The following is a 25537-nucleotide window of genomic DNA, read 5'->3' as shown; positions in this document are numbered from 1 at the left end:
ATGAGAAGCATATTAGACAACTGACTGTGTTCCTTTAAGTCAAAAGGGTGGAGGTTTGCAGAGAACCCCTAGATGAATCACTGATACATTAAAAAGTCTCAGAAATGAATCCTCACCTAACTGAATTTAGTATTTGTTTTTGAAATCCATATAGAGACTAAAGGGTAGTTAGTTCTCTGGTTTCAGAAAGATCTGGAATGAAGTAGACCCAAAGATAGGCTCTGGGAGTCTGAGGAGGGATGTAAAACAGAAAGGCAGAGGGCTTGAAAGCCAGCCTCAACAGAGTCAACAGGACCAATTTTGATGTCATTTCTTATTACGTTGTTTCCATCAACTTTATCCTTTCCATCATGAGCAAATGCCAAAGGTCACACAAGGAGCCTTTACTGGGTTGCAGCCATAGTCATTAGCCCTGAATGACAACAGACAAAATGACAATTGACTCTTTTTAGGTGCCCAGAAATTCCTCCAATCCAATTTAACTCTTTCCTTGGTTCCTTTCAGTTTTACTACTCTCAGAGCTCACATGTGGCCTCCTGTTCTTGCCCTTTCTGCAGTCATCTTCCCACCTCCACAGCTCCTTTCTCCTTCTTTCCTAGAGTCCTTAACCTCAGATAAGCCTGGGATTTCCTCTTCTTTACTCTCAGAATCAAGCCCGTGAGCCATCCCTCATTTCCCTGGTCCTCTTAGATATGTCATGGTATGAATTCGTGGAGCTCCAATGAGGAGAACTGACTGCAACCTTCTTGAATGATACTTGCATGACAGTCAATTTTGAGAACTATTTCTGTGTTATAAAGCACATGTAAGCAGTCAGTACATAGGGCTACCACTTTAAGGCATGGTTTAGTAGTGTAACCTATTCCCTGCAGTTAGATCAGCCCCTTCTACTTCTGTGTATAAAGGTGGAAACTATGCAATGAGGATAATTTTAAAATTCATGGCCAGATTCTGTTCTCAGTCAACCAAATTATACCAGCTTTATTCTGTGGAGATGATATTGGACTAGACTAGAGTGTGGATAAGTGTTATAGCACACTAGATAGTGATATATCGGATAGTGATATATCACACTAGATAGAATTTATTGATTTCTGTGGTTTTCGACATTTACTGAGTGTAGAATGAAGTTGTTAGTTTTTCTTATACACCATGATTTTACCATTTTTTTAAAAAAATATGAACTGCTCACCTACATGTTATACAGAGTTTTTCAGTTTTTTGGATAGAATGTCTGGGAAAAGTTAGGATATGAGGAAGTCCAAAAGATCTGAATAGGTTGAAATATGAGAGCTAAGAATTGGTGTTAAGAAGTTATAATATGACTGACAAAGGGACTCAAATAATCAGAGTCTTTTACAACCAAAATTATATGTATGTACATAAAATACAACAACTTACCCACAAGAACTCAAACCCAAGGCACTTAGGGTAGATGTTTATCAGACAGAACAGGAGACAAAAATTAACCTGTTTGTTTTCATTGAATCAGAGCTGTCAGAGGGAGGAAGGAAAATAGAATTCTCAGTCAGCGTCATGTCAGCACTTGAAGTGTCATTCCACCACACTGGCATGTTTTCTCTACAGTGTCCACTGTTTCCAGTCACCAAAGCTAGAAACAGAACTTAATGTCCACTCACATGCCATAAAGGCCACTCTGAAAACATACCATCCACTTGAGTGCATTGGTTTTCTTTGCTGCTTGAAATCAAGGGGGAATATTCCATACCTGGTCAAAGCAACAGCTTCCTTAAGCTTTCCCCCTGTCAAACATTTTATCCAAATTGCTAGAGAAGGTGGAATTTTATTTTTTTCCCCTCTCTGCTTGGTCAGGACTTGATATAGATGATAACACTTGTTTCCTGGTAAATGAGGCTTACAGCTAAAATCAGCTACTGCAAGACACACAGAGGCTGACACGGCTGTTTTTGAGAAATAGAAGCCAGAACTTTTAAAACAGGAAACTGATTTTCCTCTCATCCCAAACATGCATGTTACTTACTTTCCTCATATCAAGGAGAAATTAGCTGAACATCTGACAACCTCACCTTAATAAAAAAATCTAGTTGTTGACAGCATTCTGGCAGTCCTCTCGTGTGGCTCTCCACTGCACTCTTCAGAAGGGGGACTCTTTCTTCGTGGGCCGGAAGGCTGAGAGGCGTCCACCAAGCATCTGAGAACTGACTCTCTTTCCATTGCCACCCAGTGTTTTCTCTGTAGCATTTCTAGACTCCAGTACCCAGCCTTTGTCCTTGTTGAGGTCATAGTTTTTACCCATTTCTCCTTTGAAAATGTAAAAAATAGCTAAGATAAAAGTACCTGTGGCTACTATCAAGTAGACGGCATATAGGGTACCAACAATAGCTGACGCAAGAATGAGATCCACAAAGAAAATGATCAGCTGGACCAACATGTCTTCATTTCCTCTTGTTCACAGGATGTGTTTGAAAAGTCCCAAAGCACTCACTAGGCAATTATGTCTTTGAAAAATATGAGCAGAAAAAGGCCATTTCAGAATATGCTAATGGAATTTGTGATTTCTCCAAGTATATACCAAGGGAAACTTAATATGATGAAACTTTTGATTTCCCAACTAGTACAAAATAGTGGCTAAAAGTCAAGTCCGGACCATTGCTTCATCACTGATCTTATAATGGGGAGAAACACAGGGTTCATCTTATTCCCTGATTCACTAGGATCATAGACTGCTGAGCAATGGCACTAGGCTACCATGCATTGTCAAGAGTTCTGTATAAAATTCTATATTTCTTATGAAACTGAAGAAGAACGAAGACCAAAGTGTGGACACTTTGCCCCTTCTTAGAATTGGAAACAATCACCCATGGAAGGAGTTACAGAGACAAAGTTTGGAACTGAGATGAAAGAATGGACCATCTAGAGACTGCCATATCCAGGGATCCATCCCATAATTAGCCTCCAAACGATGACACCATTGCATACACTAGCAAGCGTTTGCTGAAAGGACCCTGATATAGCTGTCTCTTGTAAGACTATGTCGGGGCCTAGCAAACACCAAAGTGGATGCTCACAGTCAGCTATTGGATGGATCACAGGGCCCCCAATGGAGGAGCTAGAGAAAGTACCCAAGGAGCTAAAGAGATCTGCAAACCTGTAGGTGCAACAACATTATGAACTAACCAGTACCCTGGAGCTCTTGACTCTAGCTGCACATGTATCAAAAGATGGCCTGGTAAGCCATTACTGGAAAGAGAGGCCCATTGGACAGGCAAACTTTATATGCCCCAGTACAGGGGAACGCTAGGGCCAAAAAGTGGGAATGGGTGGGTAGGGGAGTGGGGGGGGGATATGGGGGACTTTTGGGATAGCATTGGAAATGTAATTGAGGAAAATACATAATAAAAAATATATATTAAAAAAAAAGTACCGATTCAGTGTAAAAGGAAAATAAACCCATTTTTTTTATACATCCAAAGGTTCAGAAAGTTTTAGTTCTCTTGAATGTGCTGGTTTCCCTCAAATTCCTTAAGAATAAAATATTCTCACTTCCTTGCAATATAAGAAAAGTTGACCTTGAACAATCGATCCATACAATTAAAATTGTGGAATCACAGTTCACTGCAGATATAGGAGGCAATAAATTCAAATCAGAAAGCAAGTAAGAGGGGGCTACTCCAGACAGGAGGTAAGAAGGAAGCCATGCTCATGTGCTCGTTTGAATGATTTAAAGGCATAATACCATGAAAATACAATGGCTGGCCACCTTAACAAGGCAAACGGAACACCGAGGGAAATGTAGCATTGTGTAACAAGCATGATTCCCAAATGAAGCAAACTGAAGTGAAGCGCAATTCAGCAAAACTCATGGCACAGGGGAAATGAGAATTCATTTGTCCTTAATATGGAGAATCTTTCTTCAAGTATCAGAGAGTAAGAGTATGTGTGCCTGCTTCCAAATGCTTCAATTACCCAGCCTGGTTTTCCAGTAAACTTGTCTGATCTCTGACTATCTGAGATGCTGATCTAGATATATTCATTCATTCATTTATATGTGCACGTGTCCAGAGGAAGTCTGCACACCATGATGCACATATAGAGGTCAGACAACGACTCGTGGGAGATGGTTCTCTCCTGTCACGTGTGTCCTTGGGATGGAACTAAGGTCTTCAGCCTGGGTGGAAAGCATCCTTGCACACTGAGCCCTTTTATTCTGCTCTATTACTGGTTGTCTAAGTCTTGTTGTATAAGAGACTTAAAAACAAAACAAGGCATCTTAATCTATAATGGTGATAGAACAGAATATTTAGGCTATAAGCTAAACAATGTAAATGTAGTGATGCAGCCAACTTTGGAAACATAACTGGGGAGGTTGAGAGAGTTAAATAATATTAATTTCTATAATTTACACAGTTGTAATTCAAGGAATACTCTCTAGTAAGAAGTAAACACTAGGTAAAGACTTAAAAACAATGAAGATGGTTAATAACAGAAATGGAAGTATATAATTAGAATATTTATAAGACAGAATGGGCAATAGAAAGTGTTGCAATCTCCATTTCCATGGCAGGGAACCAACAGCCTTTTTTTTTAAATGGCCAGATATCAAGCTCTATTGGTAAGCCTTCCATCTAGGTCAGATGGTCAGGCATATAGCATTAGTCTCTATACCCAATGAGTCCAGAGATTTCACTAGGCAGTTTTGCGTTCTAAATGTAAAATGTAGTTTAGACAAAAAATACTATGAAGTTTTTATAATTGTAACTGATGATGCTAGAATGATAACAGCAGGTGTACGGTTTAAGTATGTAGTTTAAATCAACTTCACTTCCTCTTAAAGACACATCTTCTACAAATCTTATACATAGTCTACATTGTGTTTCTACTAGGTCATACAGGTCTAGAGTTTTCTATATCATTTGCAGAAGTATTAAAACCAAAATAATTTAGCTGTAAATTTTTAACATACAATACACGTTGCCAACACCATCTATTATTTCTACATTTTAATGAAATATAAATAAAATGTGCTATGTACAAATGAAGATCTATATGGTCTTAAGAGTGCACTGTGTAGAAATTCAGGAGACAAAAATGTAGAACAAAGCAAAGATAATTTACATAAAATGTAAATTGACAAGGTAAAGAGATGGCTAAATGGTTAAGAGTACTGGGTGGTCTTCCAGAGATCCTGAGTTCAATTCCCAGCAACCACACGCTGGCTCACAACTATCTATGAAGTGATCTGACACCCTCTTCTGGCATCCAGGTATACATGCAGATAGAGCACTCGTATACATAAAATAAATAGATATGTATTTTAAAATGTAAATTGACATAACATATGAAGAATGAAAAGGAATGATGGTAAATGAAGACATGTATATTATTGATGAGAAATTAAATTGTGAATTATAAGTGTATTGCATTAGTCTATAATACATTTCTGAGCTTAAAACGTGTTTCAGATTCATTTGATAGTTTTTGCATATTAGACTAGTAGCTGAAAAATATCTGGAAGAACGTGGTGTTAAGATCATTATCACAGGCAAGTTGGCCTTCTGCTTAAGTAGAATTCATATGCCCCATTGTAGCAAAGAGATAAACTTGGCCACGATTCCTTCCTTTACCAAAGCACCTTACCTCAAGTAAAGAAACATCAAAACAAACTTCAGGGCTGAGGGAAGAGGGTGAAACATAGTGGAAAAGTTCTTGTCTAGCATATTTGGGGGTCAGGGTTCAATCCCCAGAGCTGAAAGAAAGGAAAAAAAATGACACACCAGAACTGAAAGAAAGGAAAAAAAAATGACACACATACATCAGCATTGAATGTCCTTAAGTGTGGTTTTCTTATAAACTCCACTCCCTGGTTTTGGAAGGTTGCTGAAGAAGTGAGGGCAGGGATAGAATTCAAATTTTCTCATTTCAATTTTTAAAAATGAAATAAAATTAAATCCTCCCAGAGTACTTAATAAAATCAAATACATGCTTAACATTCCTCAAGCACATTAGTCATGGAAAATTAAATTACTATTTAGTTAACTGTAAGACTATTTAGTTCAGTGTGTCTTTCCTACCAGAAACACATTTTAGAGGTCAAGTCCAGTTCTCTTAAGAATATTAGCCCAGAAACTTAGGATATCCAAGATATAAGATACAATTTGCTAAACGCATGAAACTGAAGAAGAACAAAGACCAAAGTGTGGACACTTTGCCCCTTCTTAGAATTGGGAACAAGGAAACAAGAAGAACTATTCAAAGAATTAACCAAACGAGGAGTTGGTTCTTTGAGAAAATCAGCAAGATAGATAAACCCTTAGCTAGACTCACTAAAGGGCACAGGGACAAAATCCTAATTAACAAAATCAGAAATGAAAAGGGAGACATAACAACAGATCCTGAAGAAATCCAAAACACCATCAGATCCTTCTACAAAAGGCTATACTCAACAAAACTGGAAAACCTGGAGGAAATGGACAAATTTCTGGACAGATACCAGGTACCAAAGTTGAATCAGGATCAAGTTGATCATCTAAACAGTCCCATATCACCTAAAGAAATAGAAGCAGTTATTAATAGTCTCCCAACCAAAAAAAGCCCAGGACCAGATGGGTTTAGTGCAGAGTTCTATCAGACCTTCAAAGAAGATCTAATTCCAGTTCTGCACAAACTATTTCACAAAATAGAAGTAGAAGGTACTCTACCCAACTCATTTTATGAAGCCACTATTACTCTGATACCTAAACCACAGAAAGACCCAACAAAGATAGAGAACTTCAGACCAATTTCTCTTATGAATATCGATGCAAAAATCCTCAATAAAATTCTCGCTGACCGAATCCAAGAACACATTAAAGCAATCATCCATCCTGACCAAGTAGGTTTTATTCCAGGGATGCAGGGATGATTTAATATACGAAAATCCATCAATGTAATCCATTATATAAACAAACTAAAAAGACAAAAACCACATGATCATCTCGGTAGATGCAGAAAAAGCATTTGACAAGATCCAACACCCATTCATGATAAAAGTTTTGGAAAGATCAGGAATTCAAGGCCCATACCTAAACATGATAAAAGCAATCTACAGCAAACCAGTAGCCACCATCAAAGTAAATGGAGAGAAGCTGGAAGCAATCCCACTAAAATCAGGGACTAGACAAGGCTGCCCACTTTCTCCCTACCTTTTCAACATAGTACTTGAAGTATTAGCCAGAGCAATTCGACAACAAAAGGAGATCAAGGGGATACAAATTGGAAAAGAGGAAGTCAAAATATCACTTTTTGCAGATGATATGATAGTATATATAAGTGACCCTAAAAATTCCACCAGAGAACTCCTAAACCTGATAAACAGCTTCGGTGAAGTAGCGGGATATAAAATAAACTCAAACAAGTCAATGGCCTTTCTCTATACAAAGAATAAACAGGCTGAGAAAGAAATTAGGGAAACAACACCCTTCTCAATAGTCACAAATAATATAAAATATCTTGGCGTGACTCTAACTAAGGAAGTGAAAGATCTGTATGATAAAAACTTCAAATCTCTGAAGAAAGAAATTAAGGAAGATCTCAGAAGATGGAAAGATCTCCCATGCTCATGGATTGGCAGGATCAACATTGTAAAAATGGCTATCTTGCCAAAAGCAATCTACAGATTCAATGCAATCCCCATCAAAATTCCAACTCAATTCTTCAACGAATTGGAAGGAGCAATTTGCAAATTTGTCTGGAATAACAAAAAACCTAGGATAGCAAAAAGTCTTCTCAAGGATAAAAGAACTTCTGGCGGAATCACCATGCCAGACCTAAAGCTTTACTACAGAGCAATTGTGATAAAAACTGCATGGTACTGGTATAGAGACAGACAAGTAGACCAATGGAATAGAATTGAAGACCCAGAAACGAACCCACACACCTATGGTCACTTGATCTTCGACAAGGGAGCTAAAACCATCCAGTGGAAGAAAGACAGCATTTTCAACAATTGGTGCTGGCACAACTGGTTGTTATCGTGTAGAAGAATGCGAATCAATCCATACTTATCTCCTTGTACTAAGGTCAAATCTAAGTGGATCAAGGAACTTCACATAAAACCAGAGACACTGAAACTTATAGAGGAGAAAGTGGGGAAAAGCCTTGAAGATATGGGCACAGGGGAAAAATTCCTGAACAGAACAGCAATGGCTTGTGCTGTAAGATCGAGAATCGACAAATGGGACCTAATGAAACTCCAAAGTTTCTGCAAGGCAAAAGACACCGTCAATAAGACAAAAAGACCACCAACAGATTGGGAAAGGATCTTTACCTATCCTAAATCAGATAGGGGACTAATATCCAACATATATAAAGAACTCAAGAAGGTGGACTTCAGAAAATCAAATAACCCCATTAAAAAATGGGGCTCAGAACTGAACAAAGAATTCTCACCTGAGGAATACCGAATGGCAGAGAAGCACCTGAAAAAATGTTCAACATCCTTAATCATCAGGGAAATGCAAATCAAAACAACCCCGAGATTCCACCTCACACCAGTCAGAATGGCTAAGATCAAAAATTCAGGTGACAGCAGATGCTGGCGTGGATGTGGAGAAAGAGGAACACTCCTCCATTGTTGGTGGGAGTGCAGGCTTGTACAACCACTCTGGAAATCAGTCTGGCGGTTCCTCAGAAAATTGGACATAGTACTACCGGAGGATCCAGCAATACCTCTCCTGGGCATATATCCAGAAGATGCCCCAACTGGTAAGAAGGACACATGCTCCACTATGTTCATAGCAGCCTTATTTATAATAGCCAGAAGCTGGAAAGAACCTAGATGCCCCTCAACAGAGGAATGGATACAGAAAATGTGGTACATCTACACAATGGAGTACTACTCAGCTATTAAAAAGAATGAATTTATGAAATTCCTAGCCAAATGGATGGACCTGGAGGGCATCATCCTGAGTGAGGTAACACATTCACAAAGAAACTCACACAATATGTACTCACTGATAAGTAGATATTAGCCCCAAACCTAGGATACCCAAGATATAAGATATAATTTGCTAAGCACATGAAACTCAAGAAGAATGAAGACTGAAGTGTGGACACTATGCCCCTCCTTAGATTTGGGAACAAAACACCCATGGAAGGAGTTACAGAGACAAAGTTTGGAGCTGAGATGAAAGGATGGACCATGTAGAGACCGCCATATCCAGGGATCCACCCCATAATCAGCATCCAAACGCTGACACCATTGCATACACTAGAAAGATTTTATCGAAAGGACCCAGATGTAGCTGTCTCTTGTGAGACTATGCCGGGGCCTAGCAAACACAGAAGTGGATGCTCACAATCAGCTAATGGATGGATCATAGGGCTCCCAATGGAGGAGCTAGAGAAAGTAGCCAAGGAGCTAAAGGGATCTGCAACCCTATAGGTGGAACAACATTATGAACTAACCAGTACCCTGGAGCTCTTGACTCTAGCTGCATATATATCAAAAGATGGCCTAGTCGGACATCACTGGAAAGAGAGTCCCATTGGAGTTGCAAACTTTATATGCCCCAGTACAGGGGAACACCAGGGCCAAAAAGGGGGAGTGGGTGGGCAGGGGAGTGGGGGTGGGTGGATATGGGGGACTTTTGGTATAGCATTGGAAATGTAAATGAGCTAAATACCTAATAAAAAATGGAAAAAAAACATTATATATATATAAAAAAAAAGATATCTGACTGTGCTTATGTATTTCTGGCTGGCTTTGGTGGTTTGAATAAACGTGGCTCCCATAGGAAAAAAAAAAAAGAATTGGGAACAAAACATCCATGGAAGGAATTACAGAGACAAAGTTTGGAGCTGTGACAAAAGGATGGACCATCTAGAGACTGCCATATCCGGGGATCCATCCCATAACCAGCTTCCAAACGCTGACACCATTGCAAACACTAGCAATATTTTGCTGAAAGGACCCAGATAGAGCTCTCTCTTGTGAGACTATGCCGGGGCCTAGCAAACACAGAAGTGGATGCTCACAGTCAGCTATTGGATGGATCACAGGGCCCCCAATGGAGGAGCTAGAGAAAGTACCCAAGGAGCTAAAGGGATCTGCAACATTATAAGTGGAACAACATTATGAAGAACCAGTACCCCTGAGCTCTTGACTCTAGCTGCATATGTATCATAAGATGGCCTAGTCAGCCATCACTGGAAAGAGAGGCCCATTGGAGTTGCAAACTTTATATGCCCTAGTACAGGGGAATGCCAGGGCCAAACAGTGGGAGTGGGTGGGTAGGGAATTGGGGGGGGGGATGGTATGGGGGACTTTTGGGATAGCATTGGAAATGTAAATGAGGAAAATACCTAATAAAAATATTTAAAAAAAGATTTTGCTATACAAAGGAGGAGCTGGTTCTGGGAGAAAATCAACAAGATAGATAAACCCTTAGCCAGACTCCCTAGAGGGAACAGGGATAGCATCCTAATTAACAAAATCAGAAATGAAAAGGGAGTCATAACAACAGATCCTGAAGAAATCCAAAACACCATCAGATCCTTCTACAAAAGGCTATACTCAACAAAACTGGAAAACCTGGATGAAATGGACAAATTTCTAGACAGATACCAGGTAACAAAGTTAAATCAGGATCAGGTTAATGATCTAAACAGTCCTATATACCCTAAAGTAATAGAAGCAGTCATTAATAGTCTCCCAACCAAAAAAAGCCTAGGACTGGATGGGTTTAGTGCAGAGTTCTATCAGACCTTCAAAGAAGATCTAATTCCAGTTCTTCACAAATTATTCTACAAAATAGAAGCAGAAGGTACCCTACCCAATTCATTGTATAAAGCCACAATTACTCTGATACCTAAACCACAGAAAGACCCAACAAAGATAGAGAACTTCAGACCAATTTCCCTTATGAATATTGATGCAAAAATACTCAATAAAATTTTCGCTAACCGAATCCAAGAACACGTTAAAACAATCGTCCATCCTGACCAAGTAGGTTTCATTCCAGGGATGCAGGGATGGTTTAAGATACGAAAATCCATTAATGTAATCCATTATATAAACAAACTCAAAGACAAAAAACACACGATCATCTCCTTAGACGCGGAGAAAGTATTTGACAAAATCCAACACCCATTCATGATAAAAGTCTTGGAAAGATCAGGAATTCAAGGCCCATACCTAAACATGATAAAAGCAATATACAGCAAACCAGTAGCCAGCATCAAAGTAAATGGTGAGAAGCTGGAAGCAATCCCACTAAAATCAGGGACTAGACAAGGTTTTTCACTTTCTCCCTACCTATTCAACACTGTACTTGAAGTCCTAGCCAGAGCAATTAGACAACAAAAGGAGATCAAGGGGATACAAATTGGCAAGGAAGAAGTCAAAATATCAGTTTTTGCAGATGATATGATAGTATATATAAATGACCCTAAAATTCCACCAGAGAACTCCTAAACCTGATAAACACCTTCAGTGAAGTAGCTGGCTACAAAATTAACTCAAACAAGTCAATGGCCTTTCTCTAGACAAAGGATAAACAGGCTGAGAGAGAAATTAAGGAAACAACACCCTTCTCAATAGTCACAAATAATATAAAATACCTTGGCATGACTCTAACTAAGGAAGTGAAAGATCTGTATGAAAAGAACTTCAAGTCTCTGAAGAAAGAAATTAAAGAAGATCTCAGAAGATGGAATGATCTCCCATGCTCATGGATGGGCAGGATCAATATAGTAAAAATGGCTATTTTGCCAAAAGCAATCTACAGATTCAATGCAATCTCCATCAAAATTCCAACTCAATTCTTCAATGAATTAGAAAGGGCAACGGCAGATTCATCTGGAGTAACAAAAAATGTAGGATAGCAAAAACTCTTCTCAAGGATAAAAGAACCTCTGGTGGAATCACCATGCCTGACCTAAAGCTGTACTACAAGTCAATTGTGATAAAAACTGCATGGTACTGGTATAGCGACACACAAGTACATCAATGGAATAGAATTGAAGACCCAGAAATGAACCCACACACCTATGGTCACTTGATCGTTGACAAGGGAGCTAAAACCATCCAGTGGGAAAAAGACAGCATTTTCAACACATGGTGCTGGCACAACTGGCGGTTATCATGTAGAAGAATGCGAATCGATCCATTCCTATCTCCTTGTACTAAGGTCAAATCTAAGTTGATCAAGGAACTCCACATAAAACCAGAGACATTGAAACTTATAGAGGAGAAAGTGGGGAAAAGCCTCGAAGATATGGGCACAGGGGAAAAATTCCTGAATAGAACAGCAATGGCTTGTGCTGTAAGATCGAGAATTGACAAATGGGACCTCATAAAATTGCAAAGCTTCTGTAAGGCAAAAGACACCTTCAATAAGACCAAAAGGCCACCAACAGATTGGAAAAGGATCTTTACTTATCCTAAATCAGAAAGGGGACTAATACCCGATATATAAAAAGAACTCAAGAAGGTGGACTCCAGAAAATCAAATAACCCCATTAAAAATGGGGCACAGAGCTAAACAAAGAATTCTCACCTGAGGACTACCAAATGGCTGAGAAGCACCTGAAAAAACGTTCAGCATCCTTAATCATCAGGGAAATGCAAATCAAAACAACCCTGAGATTCCATCTCACACCAGTCAGAATGGCTAAGATAAAAAATTCAGGTGACAGCAGATGCTGGCCAGGATGTAGGAAAGAGGATCACTCCTCCATTGTTGGTGGGATTGCAAGCTTGTACAACCATTCTGGAAATCAGTCTGGTGGTTCCTCAGAAAATTGAACATAGTACTACTGGAGGATCCAGCAATACCCCTTCTGGGCATATATCCAGAAGATGTTCCTACCGGTAAGAAGGACACATGCTCCACTATGTTCATAGCAGCCTTATTTATAATAGCCAGAAGCTGGAAAGAACCCAGATGCCCCTCAACAGAGGAATGGATACAGAAAATGTGGTACATTTACACAATGGAGTACTACTCAGCTATTAAAAACAATGAATTTATGAAATTCCTAGGCAAATGGTTGGACCTGGAGGGCATTATCCTGAGTGAGGAAACCCAATCAAAAAGAACTCAAATGATATGTACTCACTGATAAGTGGATATTAGCCCAGAAACTTAGGATACCCAAGATATAAGTTACAATTTGCAAAACATATGAAACTCAAGAAGAACCAAGACCAAAGTGTGGACACTTTGCCTCTTCTTAGAATTGGGAACAAAATACCCATGGAATGAGTTACAGAGTCAAAGTTTGGAGCTGAGACAAAAGGATGCACCATCTAGAGACTGCCATACCTTTGGACCCATCCCATAATCAGCCTCCAAATGCTGACACCATTGCATACACTAGCAAGATTTTGCTGAAAGGACCCAGATATAGCTGTCTCCTGTGAGACTATGCCGGGACCTAGCAAACACAGAAGTGGATGATCACAGTCAGCTATTGGATGGAACACAGTGCTCCCAATGGAGGAGCTAGAGAAAGTACCCAAGGAGCTAAAGCGGCCTGTAACCCTATAGGTGGAACAACAATATAAACTAACCAGTACCCCCTGGAGCTCATGTCTCTAGCTGCATATGTATCATAAAATGGCCTAGTTGGCCATCAGTGGAAAGAGAGGCCCCTTGGTCTTGCAAACTTTATATGCCCCAGTACAAGGGAACACTAGGGCCAAGAAGTGGGAGTGGGTGGGTAGGGGAGTGGTTGGGGAGGGTATGGGGGACTTTTGGGATAGCATTGGAAATGTAAATGAAGAAAATACTTAATTAAAATAAAATAAAAAATTAAATAATAATAATAATCATAATCATCATCATCATCATCATCATAATAATAATAATAATAGAATTTGCTATATCCATGCACTCACATTGGGCAGGTCACAACCACCTGTTACCTCCAACACCAGGGGTCTGGCCCCCTCATTTGATGTTCCCAGGCATCTGCGTGCCCGTGAGGCAACATACATGTAAATACACACACACACACACACACACACACACACACACACACACACATTTTCTTTTAAAGCAAAAGAAGGGCCAGGGGTGGTGGCACATGCCTTTAATCCAAGCACTTGGTAGACAGAGACAGGTGGATCTCTGTGAGTTCAAAGACAATCCAGGGCTCTGTTACATAGAGAATCCCTCTCTTAAAAACCACCACCACCACCACCACCACCACCACCACCACCACCACCACCACCACCATCACCACCACCACCAAAACTTGTTAAGTGGCTCTTTCTTTTTCTAAGGGAAAACTGTGATCAGAATATATTGTAAAATATATATATATATAGTTAATAGGAGCTCTATGTCTGCATTTTTTCAGAGAGATGGGCAAGATGGACAAACACATAACTTCACTATCAATCCATTGTTCTTTTGAATCACATTTTAAATTTTTTCTGCTGTGTGATTTTACAAAGAAGCTATATCACATTTCCTTACAGACACACACACACACACACACACACACACACACACACACACACACACTTGCCTTGAATTTCTCACTGTCTCAATATTCCTTTGGTTAGAGCATTGTTTTCTATTGACAGTTGCTTAGCATGACGTACAGTTCCTGGTTACATTCCCCCAGTCATTAAAGTACCTGCTGCGAAGTTTCTATTTTTAAGAATAGACATTTCAGGCTGAAGTGGTGGCTCAATGGAAATCACACTTACCATGTAAGTGTGAGGGCCAGACTTGACATCCCCAGACTCACACAAATCCTGGACAGCCATGGCAACTGCTTATAATTTTACCATTCATAAGGCCCGGAATCCAGGGCCATCTTGCTAGCTAAGCAAGCCTACTTGGTGAGGTTTGGTTTCACTGAGAGACCCTGCCTCAGTAAATAAAAGCGGCGATCTATCAAGGAGAACATGTGATATCAACATGTCCTTTAGATGCACGTGTGTGCTCTCACACATAAACACACAAAAGGATGAAACTTTGTAGAGAAGAGAGAGGAAAAAGGGAGACATTGTAACCTTAGGAAATCCCAAGGTCAAACAAAGATGGGACGAGAGCACAGAGAGAGGTGGGCTCAGCAAAAAAAGTATGGCAAGTCTCATCTGTGTCACATGTGAGATTAAAAAATCTGTGTCTAGCTAACCTGGAAATCAAGGTAAACATGGAGACTGTTGCCTTCTGTACCTCTCTTTGTGACAACTAGGGTAATTTCTGTCACAAATCGATTTGTGGCAGAGGAAGAATCAAGGGAACTCTTCTTATAAGTCTCCAGGACCGTGATTCTTGTTCTAACACATACTTGTATAAGCATTTCAGATTTGATACTAGCTATGCTAGACAACACAACTCTACTGCGGAAAGAGGTTTGATGTCTGCGATTTTACAGATGGATCCACTCTGGATGTAAACTAGATCTCACTTTGACTTTTCCAAAAAAATAACATTTCAAACCTTCATTTTAATCATCCCCTCAGGATACAGATTCCCTTATTTAGTGACAGATTAAACCAGTAGCCATCGAGATTTCAGTCCATTTAAAATGGCTACAGTTGGCTACTGCAGCCAAATCATACATTTAATATCCCTTAATTTCCAGATCAAATTTCACAAGGCTCCCTATCAATATGTCTGCTTCCACCCACATTTCAGAACTTTTCAGAAGCCAAATGATGCCCTGCCCTGATTTATGTGTACCTGGACACCCAGAGGCTTCTCTGCTCTCCATCAGTCTTTAAAGTCCAGGAAACATACCTGAAAAGAACTGCAGTGCAGTGAGTTAGAACAAGCTTGGAGTTTTCTGTTACAAAGCAAGCTGCGTGACCTGATACATGCTGTGGGTCTGGTGGTGGAGTGATTTCACCTTAGACTCAGCAGCCCCTGAGTTCTGCTTTGTGCTTTTCCAAGTCATGAATATACCCTGAAAAGACTTTTCCCTAAAGCACTACTCCAGGGGAAGGTCAAGATGTACTTCGCTTACATTGACACTTCTTCCCCCATCAATGTTAGGTGATGTTGTATTGGCTTGTATTTTATACTATTAATTTACAGAGTCAGAAGCCTTTGTAGCCCCATATAATACACTTAAATATGATGACTATAACATCTTCTCGATATTAATTAGGTGAACCTCCAGGCTTATAAAAAGGATCAAGTCTTCCTTGTCAGTTGACACGAGGCTTCCTTCCATGGCTTGCTCTGGCCAATAAAACGTGTTTAGAAATATCAGCAAGCAGTCTTGAGTGTGAGAGCTATGTTTTGTATTTTGTGGTTTTACCATGATGCTTTTTCCACAGCTCTTGACCCACAAGCCCCAGAGAGAATGGTTCTTGAGCCTGGGTGGGCTCCAGATGCAAGACCCACAGCTGATCTGTGAGTGTTACACACAATGGACGAGAAAGGAAGTGCTGATGTTGCAAGCTATTCAGATTTGGAAGTGGGGTATCTTTTTACCCACAGTATAATTCAGTCCCAGGTGAATAAGGTAATTAGCATTCCTTTTAGTAGCAGAAAACTATTTTAAGAATAGAAGGAGAAAGAATAGGAAGAAAAAAAAGAATAGAAGAAAAGTCAGTCACCAGGAGTAAAATGTTACAAGCTTTAAGATTCTTGGTTTAGCATCTTCTTAAGTCCTTGGTAGGATATTGGATGCCTATGGTTAGAGGCACCTGATAACCTTTTTTCTTCTTCTTGCCAGGATGAATAGGTCTGAAATTTTAATACCCCCCCCCTTTATAGCCCACCAGTAAGCTAGCACTATGGGCTTCTCTGGTAGGGGTTTATATTGTTGGAAGACAATTGGAAGAATGGATTGTCTGAATTTGTAGTGGTGCTCACAGTAATGATTGGGTGTGACATTCCCAACAGAATTACGGCCAAGTACAGAGAAATAACTAAAGTGAACTATCTAGTCAGGCACAGTTGAGACACACTCTATATCAAAGGGTAATGTCATTTTGGCAAGTCAGCAATTACCTAAAAAAACGAGACTGAATGTGGTGCAAGCGAGAACTTCCTATCTTCGGTAAAGCATGAAGACTTTGGTTTTGAATTCAGGCACACCTCTCATAACTTAAACTCTGCATTTTAATGTCCGCTGTTGTCTTTGGAAGCCACGTGATGAATGGGTATGTCCTTCAGCCAGTCCGCATTTAAATTCAGGGTACATGGTAAATGCATGCATCTTTCTGCCCCTCTGCATTTAAAGATTTCCCCGTAGCTTATTAGTGGCTCGTCCTTGGGAGCTGTTTACTGTTTCTCAATGTCAATGTCTTCTGTTGAAATAAAGGGGCAGTGATAGCACCTGACTCAGGTCATTGCAAAGATAAAAGGAATCAATGAATACAAAGTCTGGTAAAAAAGCCTTGGGTGCTTAAATAATGTAAGCTATCATCACAGGGATGCATCTTTCTCTCTCTCTCTCTCTCTCTCTCTCTCTCTCTCTCTCTCTCTCTCTCTCTCCCTCCCTCCCTCCCTCCCTCCCCCCCTCTCTGTTCCTCTTCCTTTTTCAATTTGTTATGCAACTTGAAGTAGCAGCAACTGAAGATGTTTCACGAATTAGCTACTTCAGGTCAATATCTTCTTGTGAGACCACTGGAGTCAAGAACAATGTGTAACCAGCAGCTACTAGGACAATGCATAGCAGCTGGGGTAACGTGCTCATCATTTAGTTATTTGGGTTGAAGTTCTAATTGCAACGTGACTTCCTTGTTTTCTATACCAGGACTTCTTTCTGAACCTTGAAAACTGATTTTACAAAACAGATACTAGACAATAAATCCTATCACATAGAAAGGAGAAGGTCTCAACCTCTGTGCTCCTGAAAAGATGGCTGTTTTTCAGACAGCTATATGAGCCCCTTTCTCTTCACATAGCTGCTATTGCTTTTAAGAGCCATTTTGAATGTTGCAAAAGCATATTAGTTTAGTATCAAATAATCAGTTTGTTCCTCTATCCATATGTATATATACATATGTATATATACATACACACACACATGTGTATACATACATATCACACACACACACACACACACACACACACACACACACACACACACGTGTGTATATTTTGACCAAGCAAAAGATAATTGTGGGATAATAATTTCCCCCCAAAGTTGTAGGCCTTAAATACATTCTAAGGAGATTTATGCTACTTTCCATACTCCAAGACCTTTTGACCTGTGGGGAAAGTGTCTGTTCACATTAAATGAGAAATGCCAGTGCTCTGTTGAAACTTGCAGCCTGTATATGAAAACAGCCCACTGGCTACAGCTTTGTGTTACAACACAAACACTGAACTCTTCATTGAGTCCAGTGAGACAGTGAAATGTGATGCAGCTCAGACAGGAGAGAATAAGAAACGACTCTGTAAGCCTTGGGAGACTGTAGAAGTTAGGGCCATTTTCCAGGGGTGTTCTGTCAGTGTTTGTTTTTCCCACAGGCCCTTGCTTTTTTTCTTCCTCCTTTCTCTACCCTCCCACCCCCGCCCCTTTCTGTGTATTACACACATCAACAGCGCCACCTACTGGCCTGTTCTATTGATTTTTTTTCTTTCCTGATTTTACAGCTTTTATGGAAGCTGGTTTCACTTTCCATGGCTCTGTGCTTGTTCTGCTGAGAACCTTTGCGGTAACGTAATAGCTCTTCATTATGAAAACGGCATTTCAGAGCAAACAAATGTTCCTACACCACCTTTTCTTTGGTATGATAATTTATGTAAATAACAATGTTATTAGTTTTCCTTTTAAGGTATAGTGTAAATGAATGTGTTGTCTTAGAAAACATATAAAATTAGCAACCCAATAACATTAGCCAGTTAGGCAACCTAGTTTGCTTTTATTTCCTTAAATATTGTTTCTGCATTCAGGAGGGTGTGTGTGTGTGCACATATAATATATACATATATGTTTTATTACGCACTTATATATTATGTTACCCTGAGAGTTGTAGATTATTATCTTCTTTTAAAATGAAGTTAGGAGATGTACTTAGTACATGTTTATAACAATGGGGCATTAGAATAACTTTATGAATATATTATTCATTTTCAGATCCTTGCTTGCAGAAAATGTAGACATTCTGCTTTTTTCATATTTTTGCTGAACAGTGAGTCTGATCAACTGGATGAAAAGTGAGTCATGGCTGTTTGGAAGCTTGGTAGCCCCCAGCACGGCCTCCTCGTGTTTGGCTACTTAGAATCAGTGGCTTGCAAATAAGAGATTGGTAAATATTTGAAAGACAGGGGAAGGGAAGAGCACTTGACTTGGACTATCACACAGTAGCATGTAAGGGTTTGGCTTGATGCAGGGCTGGGGACCAGGATCCATGTGTGGTATAGTGAGGAAGGGATCCAGAAAGGGGCCGAAGCAAGATGGCAAAACCTTAGCTGATTCTGCTTGGGAGCAGTGGAGCATGAAGTGTGTCCCTTTTTTGACTGTGAACTTGTCCTTCTGTGTGTAGGGAGGGAACTGGAAGCAACTGCTATTTATCTAAGAGTCATACTAACTGCAGAATGAGATCCAAGAAAAAAAGAAAAAAGAAAGAAAAACATATTAATTGGTGTTTCAACACAAATCAAATGGAGTATCAAGCTGGGACCATTTCTGTGTTGGAAAGGGAGGGAGGGAGGGAGGAGAGGAGGGGAGGGGAGGAGAGAGACCCTGATAACCCTCAATCCTCCCTGCCCTCCATTTTGTTATTTCAGAAGAACTAAACTCAGAATGTACAGAAGCCACCAAGATGTCATATGATTAGGGATCAGCAATGGCATGAGGGCATTTTGTAATCTGTTGAGGGCTGTGAACACAAGATAGAGTCATTTGTGACATGCTCTTCCAGTTTAGGAAGCATTTGTTTAATAGGGAGGAGGTTGTGGAGATCAGGTAAAAGTTAACACTTTCCTTCAGCATTTGAGAGAATTGTCCGAAATATCATGGAAATCTTAAAAAAAAAGTCATGTTTCTCAGATATAGTCAACATGTCCTGATTTTTTTCCTTGAAAAGCTGAAAACAACCCAGATGTCCCACAACAGGAGAATGGACACAGAAAATGTAGTTCATTTACACAATGAAATACTACTCAGCTATTAAGAACGAAGACATCCTGAGTTTTTCAGGCAAATGGATGGAACTAGAAAAGATCATCCTGAGTGAAGTAACTCAGACCCAAAAGGACATTACTAATAAGTTAGATTACTAATTAGTGTACTCACTAATAAGTGGATATTAGCCAAAGAAAGAAAGAAAGAAAGAAAGAAAGAAAGAAAGAAAGAAAGAAAGAAGGAAGGAAGGAAGGAAGGAAGGAAGGAGAGAGAGAGAGAGAGAGAGAGAGAGAGAGAGAGAGAGAGAGAGAGAAAGAAAGAAAGAAAGAAAGAAAGAAAGAAAGAAAGAAAGAAAGAAAGAAAGAAACGCACATAATACCCAAGATACAGTCCACAGAACTCATAAAGGTCAACAAGCTGAAGGGCCCAAGTGAGGATTCCTCAATCCCACTTGGGAGGAAGAGGAAAGCAATCAAAGGGAGAAGGGAGGGAGGGAGGGACTTTGGAGGGAAAGGGGATAGGGGTAGAGGAGATCATGATCTGGTATTGGGGGGGGGGCGGGGGAAGGACTGAGGGCCAGCAGAAAGGATAGAAACAAGCAATCTCGGGAGGTAGGAGTTTGGGGGGACCCTCCAGAATGTACTAGAGACCTGGGAGGTGAGAGACTCTAAAGACTCAAAGGGAGGGGCCTTAGATGAAATGCGCTACATTGGGGAGAGGGAACTTGTAGAGCCCACCCCCAGCAGGAAGACAGGGCATCAAGTGAGGGATGAGGTTGCCATCCCACAGTCAAAACGCTGACCCATAATTGTTCCTTCCTGAAAGAACTGCAGGGATGGAAATGGAGAGGAGCCTGAAGTAAAGAAGGTCCAGAAACAGGCCCAAGGTGTGATCAAGGGGAGACACCAAGGCCTAACACTTACTGAGGCTATGGAACACTCACAAAAAGGACCTATCATGACTGCCCTCTGAAATACCCAATAAGCAGCTGAAAGAGTCAGATGCAGGTATTTGCACCAACAAATAGACAGAAACTGCTGGCCCCTATGGTTGAATTAGGGGAAAGCTGGGAGAAGCTGAGGAGGAGGGCATCCCTATAGAAGGACCAGCAGTCTCAATTAATCTGGACCCCTGAGATCTCTCAGACACTGGACCACCAACCAAGCAGCATACACCAGCTGATGTGAGATCCCGAACACATATATACAGGAGGGGACTGCGGGTCTGGATTTAGTCAGAGAAGAAGCACCCAGCCCTCAAGAGACGGGAGGCCCCAGGGAGATTAGAGGTCTGCTGGGGTGGGGTAGAGACATCCCTTTGGAGACAGGGGAGAGGGGAGGAGGTATAGGATCTGCAACAGTTGGGAGGAGAATAAAATTTGGAGTATAAAACAAACAAACAAACAAATAAAAGAAAATGAGTACATCAGTATATTCTCATCTCCAGCTTTTGAATTATATTTATTAATTTCATATTATAACGCTCTTTTGTACTAGTAATATCAGCCACTAATCTCAGTTAGAATACCTTCAATATTCACTACAAACCACTACATCTAAATCTTCTAAGTTGTTTTGTTATTATTGTTTGATGTTTTTGTCTCATGCTTAGGATTCTCTTGCCTCTAACTGGGAAGTCTTGGGAATAGATCTGTCATTACCACAACCCAGTTTGTTTTTATTTTTATTTCAATAGCCCTAAATTGACTGGAACTTATCCTGAAGAATTCCTTACAAGCACAGATATAAGCACAGCAATAGGGCTGTTTTTGTTATGCCTTGAATCCCAAATGTTTCCCCAAAGCTCAGACTTTGAAGGTTTCCCTTCTGGTCAATGATGCTATTGGAAGTGCTAAAAAGTTTCAGAGCAGGGGAAGAGTTGGAGAAAAGAGACCAGCGAGGAGCGAGGAGCAAGCGTTCTATCTGGGCCAGGCCTTAGGTTCTTCCTCTCTGTGCTTGCTAGCTCTCTTCTGCTAAGCACTCTCTGACACCATGTTCTGCTTTGTCACAGGGACCCAGCAATGGGGTCAAGTGACCGTGGACGGCAGCCTCTAAAACATTAACCTTTTTCTTTTAAAAACTGCTTGTCTTGGGCATTTTATCACAGTAGTATGAAACTCAGTACAATGATTTTGTGTTTGTATTTGAGAGGGAACTTGGGATTATAAAATTCTGGAGTCACATCTGTTTTCTCAGCACTTTGTAAATGTTACTTCGGTTTCTTGATGTTGGTTATTTGGGGGAAGAAATAGATAGTTTGACTTCTGCCCTTCCATTCTATTTGCACCTTCTGTCCGGTATAATCACGGTTTCTTAGCAACTAGAGCAGTTACTTTTTCACCCATCCTACCTGGCTTCACTGCACTAAAAGCTCCTTGAGAAGGGCGGTATTATCTGATGGATTTTGAGTTCATTGAGCTCATAGACTCTCTTCCACAGAATTTTGTGAAATTAATTAACCAATGACTGAACTTTAGGTGTCTTATTTGGCACAGCACGGTTTTCTGAAAGTTATTTTGTGAATGATATACTCAGTCGTTTAATCCCTATATCATTGTGACATGCTGTACAATACAGAAACACACATGTACACATAGACTCACAATTATACACACACACATATGACTGTACACATGAAAATGTATATAGATGTATGAGGTTTTAAAATTATTATTGCAGTTTGATTTAATTAGGCTTCTTACAATGAATAATCTTTTACATTTCTATTTCTGAATTTATATTGCTCTTTAAAGGAGAATTTGAGGCGGCACGCTTTTCAAAACAGGTCATTATAAATAAACGTTAAAATGAATTCAGAATCCACGTAACGGCAGGAGTGTTCTACAAATCTGATTTAATCTGCTTATTTCATCAATTACAGCAAACAGGGTTGCACAACTGGAAGTTTCATTGTCAATGAAACTCTTGTAAGTGGAGTTTATGTGACTGCTTATGCAAGGAATACCACAGAAATAATAGATGCCTCTCATTAAAGTTTTGCAGAATAAGCAGAAGCATGCTTCCTATGGTCACTTCTCACCCGACCTTTAGTTAAATGCAGAGTATTACACTGTAGTTTAATGAAGGCTTTCCTGTAGAAAGCTGGTCTAACACAGTCCAAGAAGGTGTGTTTTTTGCTACCAATTCAACAGAATGATATGGCTTCAAGAGTATGAACTAACAAGGAATTTTTAAGTTTCTGTGAGAAAAAAACACAGAATATACTATCTTACTTGCTAACAAGGTGTTCAAATCCAATAGGTTCAATATCAGTCTCTCCAAAATACCAAGAGCATAACCTTTCTTGCTTAACTACAGTGTGCACCATATTTCAATGTTTCAAATGTGAGTCCCTAGGAGAGAGCATCACCACGCATACAAGAATGGCAGCGATATGCCCCACAGCATGTTTAACCAGACATGTTTTCACATACATTAATAATTTATCTCTCAGGATTGAAGTTTGCTTTTAAGTTTTGATTTTTTTCATATACTTTATAACTTACTGGGGTAGCCATAAATGTATATTGAATAAACCAGATTGTATTTTTGCGGTTTGATCTTGCAGGAATGGAGCCATTGTTCATGCACAAACCGAAGGCCAAAGGATGCTGAGTGTGTTGCTTCTTTTCTTTGGCTCTTGCTCATTCTCAGCCTTCTCAGGTACTATTCAATAACCGGGAAACTGATGCCTCCGAATTAAATGCATTTTCTCTTTCCCTTCTTCTTCAGATCCCCTGGGTTAGGCCAATGGGAAGCCCTGCTGAAGATCACATGGTAAGATAAGGGCTCAGGGCAACTCTTCGCCACCCTGACAACCTTGGGTTTCCAGTTCTAGAAGTGGGTAGCTCTTCATATCATCCACCTGAGCCATCAGGTGACTCTGGTGACATCATCACTGACCCCAGGAGTCTGGGTGTAAAGATGATGACAGTGTTTCCCTACCCTTCTTTGTGTTAGTATAAACCCCTTGACTGTTCCCCTCCATCTCACCCAAGCCTCTGGGAGAACAGATGACACTCTATCACAATTGGATAGAAACCCCAGAATAGACAATTTGTAAGTAAACATTAAAGAGTTTCCTACTATTCCAAGATCAAATAATCTGGTTATTGATTTAGAACATAAAGGACGACTTTAGAATAATTACGTGGGTATCACAAAGACACAGCCTAAGTAGATGACGTGATTTTGATACAATGAAAAGTGGAATGATGCCAGGGATCAGGGGTCTCAGCTCTCTCCTGCCCCTGCTCCCTCCCTCTTCTGCTATCTCCCCCTTCCCCTCTTTCCCCATCTTTCCCTCTCCTGGTCTTCCCTTCTCCCTCTCTCCCTCTTTCTCCATCTCTGTCCCTCTCTGTCTCTCCCCTCCCTCTCTCTCCCTATCTCCCTCCTCTCTACCTCTCCTTCCCTTTCACCCTCCTTCTCCCTCTCCCTGTCTTCCTCCTTCTCCTTCTTTATCTCCCTCCCCCATACATCTTCTTTTTTTGTTTCCCCTTCTTTCTGTTCCAGATCCAATGTTCTAAATCAGAACAAGAATATGTGGATGTTTTTGTGATAGTAAACATCTGGTTGCATATTTTTATTGTAAATGTCAGGAAAAGAAACCATATAATCCACTTTTTACAATTTTATAAGTGATAGCAAAAAATTAGGTGGTAAACAAAGGGTCATTAAAGAGAAATTAGCCTGGCAAGATGCTGCCGCCTAGGAGGTGTGTTGTCTATGTGCATATTGTCTTTTTTCATCTGCTTGTCTCTCTCTTTCAAGTGTTACCACTACCTAGAGTGCCAGAACACATTTATATCCCTACAGTTTCATCTCTCACAGTGAGAGGACCCACACAGAGCGAGTTCACCAGGGCTAGGAGGAGAAAGGCTTAATGTGCACTCACTAATCACTAACCCTTGTCTGTGTGCTGTGGTTTGTCTGCTAACAGCATTGTCTTCTCAGGCCAATCAGCAACTACTGTGAACCTGAGGTTCAATTCGGCCCCCTGCCTTGTTGACTGTATGATCTTGTTGTATAACTGAGTCAGGGTTGCCTCATCCTTGACTGCCACACCAGGTGTGGCTCAGGGGTCCCATGAAAGAACTAGCTCTCCAGGGAAAATCTGCTTTTTCAGCTTCGGAGTAGGTGAGAGCTCAAAGCAGGTTGTTTGAGGTGCCGCCACTGATGTTCACACTCCAGGGGATGAATGTGTGGTTTCAGTGCCATCCTCACTTACATGCATTAATTAGCAAGATGACTTGGAAGCCTTTTCTTCTGAATCAGGACTGGAGGAAACAAAATAGGAGACTTAAAGGGGAGGGGCTTGAAAATCGCAAAGTCAGGAAGTAAAGAATGATCCGACTCTTTGTCTTAGGTGACTTTCGTTTAAAATAAAAATATTAACAAATATTTGTTTCTATTTGTGTGTGTGCATGTGTGCTAATGTTCCTGTGTGCTAGGTACAGATGGGGGAGGGGGAGATTGCATATGCAAGTGTGTGGAGGCCAGGTGTTGTTCTTCAGGTACCTTGTCTGTCT

The 25537-nt window shown here is 40.3% G+C and overlaps 1 long non-coding RNA gene across 1 annotated transcript in view; it reads left to right on the top strand.

Annotated features, from left to right (window-relative positions):
* The first annotated feature begins 18029 nt into the window (after window positions 1-18029).
* The window catches only part of Gm32546, a 41144-nt gene continuing 33636 nt past the window's right edge, over window positions 18030-25537 (top strand). Inside the window, exons 1-3 of the long non-coding RNA XR_866766.1 lie at window positions 18030-18671; window positions 19021-19100; window positions 23742-23786. This is a non-coding gene — a long non-coding RNA (predicted gene, 32546). The remainder of the gene's footprint in view (window positions 18672-19020; window positions 19101-23741; window positions 23787-25537) is intronic.

Source organism: Mus musculus, chromosome 2 (assembly GCF_000001635.26).
Source record: "Mus musculus strain C57BL/6J chromosome 2, GRCm38.p6 C57BL/6J".
NCBI classification, from domain to species: Eukaryota; Metazoa; Chordata; class Mammalia; order Rodentia; family Muridae; genus Mus; species Mus musculus.
This window is presented reverse-complemented; position numbering and strand designations above follow the sequence as displayed.